The sequence below is a fragment of the Lupinus angustifolius genome, chromosome LG11 (assembly GCF_001865875.1).
Source record: "Lupinus angustifolius cultivar Tanjil chromosome LG11, LupAngTanjil_v1.0, whole genome shotgun sequence".
NCBI lineage: Eukaryota > Viridiplantae > Streptophyta > Magnoliopsida > Fabales > Fabaceae > Lupinus > Lupinus angustifolius.
Window position 1 is genome coordinate 14,307,634 of NC_032019.1, and position 6,127 is coordinate 14,313,760.

Below are 6,127 nucleotides of genomic sequence, written 5' to 3' on the forward strand. Positions count from 1 at the left end.
AAGGTTTTCTTGGTCGGTAGGAAGGGAGTCAAACCAAGGGATAAGGTTTTTTAGTTTCAAGTAAAAGTCTAAGTGTTGTAATTGGAAGAATTGCTTGTAAGACATTATTTCAATTATAGTAAAGAAAAATCTTCCAGATCAGCCGCGAGGCTTGGATGTTGTTTGCAAGTGGACACGCAAACGAACCAGGATAAAAACCTTGTTGCAGGCTTTTTCTTTCCCTCTCTCTCTTTATTGCTTTAATCGATTACTTTGTATAGTTGTTTTAATTGCAATATTCTGTTTCTATACTATACTGTTGTAACTCTGATATATCTGTTAGCTCTATATATTCGTTTCAATCTCAGTTGATTGTCGTGCAAGAAACCGAATCTGTTTGTGTAATCTGAGCTATTTTAATCGATTAAGTTGATTACGTTAATCGATTATTTCTATTCTGTTAATCGATTAATCTGGGGTTATTTCAGCATTATTTGTTGTTTTCGGAAAAGCGGATACTCTGACCGCTACACCTATTCAACCCCCTTCTAGGTGTATTTTAGCCACTGATACCTAACATAAATTCCATCATTGGCGATTTGGCGGCTTTGAAAAATTAGCAGAAGAACTAATTTTGTACTAAAAAACTGCACCGTTTATCTTATCAAACAATTTGTCACTTGACTTATGTTCTTGTTGCAACGAGTCGGTTTATTGAGCATGGGAATGATACTCTTCAGCAACATTGCTCTTTGAGACAGTAAGGTTTATCATTGGAACTACTTCGAGTTGGGCTTGTGGGAGGCTTCAAATATTTTGAATAAGGAGAAAGAGCACACCATTGAAGATATAATTATATTATTCTATATCATATTAGAAATTAAAGAAGAAGAAAATGATTATATTATTCATTGGTTGAATGAATAAAAAGAATCGATTAATATGAATGATAATTAATGGATAACAAAGTTAGAGTAAAGACGTTAGGTAAAGGAAAGAAAACTAATTAAACTAATAACCAAAACTAACTGTCAACTATAAATGTAAGTAAATTTAAACTAATTATTATCTCAATATAACATTAACCCAAAATATTAAGCTATATTTAAACACTATGCATCACCATTAATCGAACAAACATCTGCTTTCTTGAACCATATCTCAAATCCTATCTTGCATGCAATGAAAATATATCATATTAATTAAAATTTTAAACATTCAATTTTTATTGATTTTGCTTTATTATTATTGTTATTATTATTAATATTATTAATGTAAGACATAATTTGAGATATATTTTAGACTAACAGATTTTTTTTCCATTAATCATGACAGAAAAAAGTATTTGAATTCAAACAATTCATAATGAGGTTCACCTAAATTATATAAGTCTCATTTTTATAACTAAACTCAAGTGCTATTATTATAAATAGAGGAAAAAATATATGTATTGGTATGAGTTTTAAATAATGTCATTCCATTATTCACCATTTATATTTAATTATTATTAATTTTTCAAAAAGTAAAACAAATAAATGATGAATAATATATTAATTGTATATAAATTTTTACACTCATATTACATAGATATTACACACTTACCTGCATGGATATTACACACTTACCTCGTTTTATAGTTTTCGCTTACTTATATCTATCTGTCTATTCCATTTACCATATCTAGTTACTATTATCCATTCTATTTACTTATAAAAAACAAGGTCTTTATATGAAACACTTGTCACACACTTCAAATAATTATCTCTCTAAAAATGTCACTATCACGCACTCTTCAAATATTCACCTTTTCTTTACTGACTTTGTTATCTCAAAAATGGACAAACATATATTTTATTGTCCATCTTACTCACCCATATTGCATATTTTTAATAGTATTCTGCTACGTGTGACTCAAGTACATCATGTAGATGGACGATAGTAGTTTATTTCTTCAGGTGTTAGGCGTGAGTGGTGTTTAGATTGGACTGGAAGTGAATATAGTTAAGCTACTCCTTAAAATTTAAACACAATAATTCTTAGTAGAAGGGTACAAAAATAACTTAAAAATTTAGTTAAATTTACTTATATTCTAACCTTCTCAAATATATTAGGAATTATTTTGCTTAAATTTTAACCGGTAACTCAAAAGTAATTAAATTTATTATATTGTAAGCAAATTTGCATACATGAGAAAATATAATTACTATTCAAATGTGATATGAATAGTAATTATAATTACTAGTGTGTGAATATATATTCATATCTGCTGACCGGTATTATTATTTTATGTTATTAAGTATTCCACTTTTATATATTTTATCTTAGAAAATTAGAATGATTTTCGTATTGAGTAACTTTATGTGATAATTTTGCATACTTAATATAATGTCTAATTTAAGGTGAGATATATGGTTATTATCTATACTATATAAAGGCAAAATATGGTGTAACTTTTATCATAGTGTAATTTTCACTTCCTATTTTGCCATTCATATTATTTAATTTTTACAAAAAACCATATAATCCTAATTAACAACCACCAACACATTAATTAACCACACCTCTCACCTTAAACTAAACATTATCATAAACACACAAAAACTATAATATAAAGTACACTGGATACAACAAATATATTATAATTACAAAAAATGAAATATATCTATACTATATAAATGCAAAACATGATGTAACTTTCACCATGGTGAAATTTTCACTTCCTATTTTGCCCTTCACATTATTTAATTTTTACAAAAAACTATATAATCCTAATTAACAACCACCAACACATTAATTAACCACATCTCTCATCTTAAACTAAACATTATCATAAACACAAAAAAAAACTATAATATAAAGTACACTGAATACAACAAATATATTTTAATTACAAAAAATGGAATATATAAAAATTAAATATGTAGTATCAAGCAATATTGACCGGCAGGCACGAAGTGCCTGTACACACTAGTATTAATAGTGATTATTTAGGATGATATAATTTTTTCGTAGAAATTAAAAAAATATTAAGTGCAAAATAAGGATTTTAAAATTAGTTTATTGTATAGTAACATCATGTTTTGCCTTAATATATAGTATAGATCTATATGCATTCTACTAAATTAAGGAAATAAAGTAACTCTCGGGTAATATGAGAGGAGTTATCTACTTTAACCATTGAGAAATGGCACTTAATTAACGGAATAAAAAACAATATCATAGAAACTCAAAAGAACAAAAAAGAGACATGTGAAAGTAGATAACAACAACACCTTCATAATTAGCACTTCTCTCAACTTGTTGTTGACGTCAAAGACAAATAGCCTTGGGTTGGGAGACTGCAACAACAAATTGGGAGAAGAGCTTGTTATGAAGGTGTTGCTATTATATGTTTTCTCATGTCTCTTTTTTGTTCTTTGAGTTTCTATGTTATTGTTTTTTTATTCCATTATTTAAGTGTCATTTTTAATGGTTAAAGTAGATAACTTCAAGAAGTACTTTATTCCTTTAAATTAATGCAATTAATTGAACATAAAGAATATGTACCCGATTCGATGTGCTTCAAAAACATTGCTTCTGGAGGAATACAAAACTGATGTAAGGGTTTGTTAGGAAATCGTGGAAGATGTAACTTTGTTGCTTATTTTTTTATGCGTTAATATTTATGTATTGTTCATGTAAAGATTTTTACTGTTAATATATTATCTACTTTTTTTGAGGAGGACGAAACACTGACAATATATATGCATATATATATTTTTCTCTTCTTTACTGAGGAAATAATAAAGATAAATTGGGTAAAACACATTTCTTCCTCGACTATAGATATTTTCTCCGAGGGCAACGATAATAAGGTTTGTGTTCTTTGATGTTGATCGGAAATGACCGGAACTGAGAACCTGATTGAGAAGCTTGCCTCTGAAAATTGGTCGGAACAAAGCTTGAACTCGCTAGTGGAAGTACCTGAAAAAGGTTCTCTGACGATTAAGTCAGTATGAGATTTAATGAGAGTGATTGAGAGTAAATAGGAGAGAGATGAGAGCCAAGAGTAATGAATGCAAATAATAAATGTGAGAGTGTGATAATAATAATACTTCATGTGTGAGAGTTCCCTATTTATAGAGTTTGGGATGGTGAACATGACATATGGTCATTGATTGGTTGTAGTTCAGCATGTACTGTAGGAGTATGGTAGACGTATACTAGGTTATCCTTAACCACCATGCAGGTCTGCTATTGTCGATATGTCGGGGGTAGGTAGAATTTGCAAGTAGCAAAGCAGATGGAATGTCAGCGGCGCATTAATGGCGAGTCACAGGTAGACGACATAACAAATGGTCTACATTAAGTATCGTTCAAACTTGGTTGTACAAGGATGAAACATTTTCATGCAGGTATCCATCTAGTTTACCCAGGGTGGAACATTTGCCCTCAGTCTAGCAGTAGGGCCGATAGTTGGGCATGCTGTTAGACTCAGAATATTCAGGCGATTCTTGAGGGTCATCCGGCGATCATCCTCGATGACCTTGACTTGGATATGTTGACCAGAGTCAACTTATTGTTTTTAGGAGCAACCACATGAGTAGCTTCTAGGCGTAGGGGTAGATTATGATGATGGTTTGCCTTTGACCGACACGTGGAGGGTCGGTAACGCTTTAGATGGGGACCTTAAGTGTCCAACCGACACGTCGGTTCATTTCAGATTCCTTGCTTCGTTTCCTGAGCCATCGTTGGATCGTCCTTGAGTGGTTTTGAACGGATGGGGTGAGTCCTCGGATTGGGTCTCGGCGGAGGCCCGAGTCTAGTCCTTTTCCTATAAATAGGGGGTCGCCCCTTCATTCTTCTTCACTTTGCTTTCTTAGAGAAATTTCCTTGTATCGAGCTTGCGTTGTTCTTGAATATGACTACCATCCTTTTTGTTTCTTCTAGAATTTTGGACTTCGAATACTCGGTAATTTCTTTTATCTTATTTTTATATATAGTTTTTTTCCGATCATAATATGCTCACTGAGGAGTCTAGTTCCAACGAGGTGGAGATCCTGTCTAGACATCCACCTATTTTTAATACGACTGTCTGTTGTCACCATCGATGAGCTCAACATGCTTTTCCCATAGTTAATAGTCGGTCTGAATGGAGGCGACTGAAATAAATCTCCCTGACGGCCTTGTTACATAACTTGAGGAGAAAAATGGCTGGGGTTGTAACACCCATTTCCTAACGTTAAAACAAAAGTATATACAAAATAGTCGTATACGTTCTTGGTCAATTACAACTTACGTTAGAAAATAACATATATATATTTATAAAGAAACATAATGTTTATCTCAAGACTTACTTATGTATCATACTATATAATTAACAGTAAAAGAAGTATAGAAAACATTTTTCATATAGCATCACCATAACCACATGCATTAGAGTACTCTCTTGATGCCCTATCTATATACATACATATAAACAAGTTTCAAAATATCACAGTCCCATATAGACTACATAGTCTATGATCACACTATCCTCATGTACACTCTAGTAATGTTAGGGTAGATATATACACATATATATACAAACAAAAGACCATGAAACTGGGTGTACACTATAATTATCTACAACTGCAAAAAAAAAAAACTACACGAATATGTCATACATAACCAGACTGCTAAAGTCTTGACCCAACATCCCCATACTACTGCCCCCTCACTATCCTCCTTAGGGTACTCCTCTGGATCCTCCTCATCACTAGAAACGGATATGATGCCATCTCTGGCAGTAGGCTCGATAAGCGCATGGGAATCCACTAGTGAAGAAGATAATCAGGCCTGTGTTCCTGGGCCATGAGTATCAGCCTCATTACCTTAACCTCGTCCATATGCCCCATGGAAAAGAGACCCTAGAGTGTACTCCAGAATCCCTCTCACAACAGGAATGGGTGAACCAGTGTAACTCTTCAATGGAGAAGCGCACCAATAACACAAACATGTTTGGGTTCCCCGAGTTGTCTGATGACGACTAGCCTGGACCATAGGTGGTCTTTGTGTAGGACGTCTCACTGAAGAACTCGATATGTCACATGATGGCTCAGCCCTACGACTATCATAACGGTAGGAACCAAAAGAAAAACCAAGAGGAGCTGTAGGTGGAGGAATATAC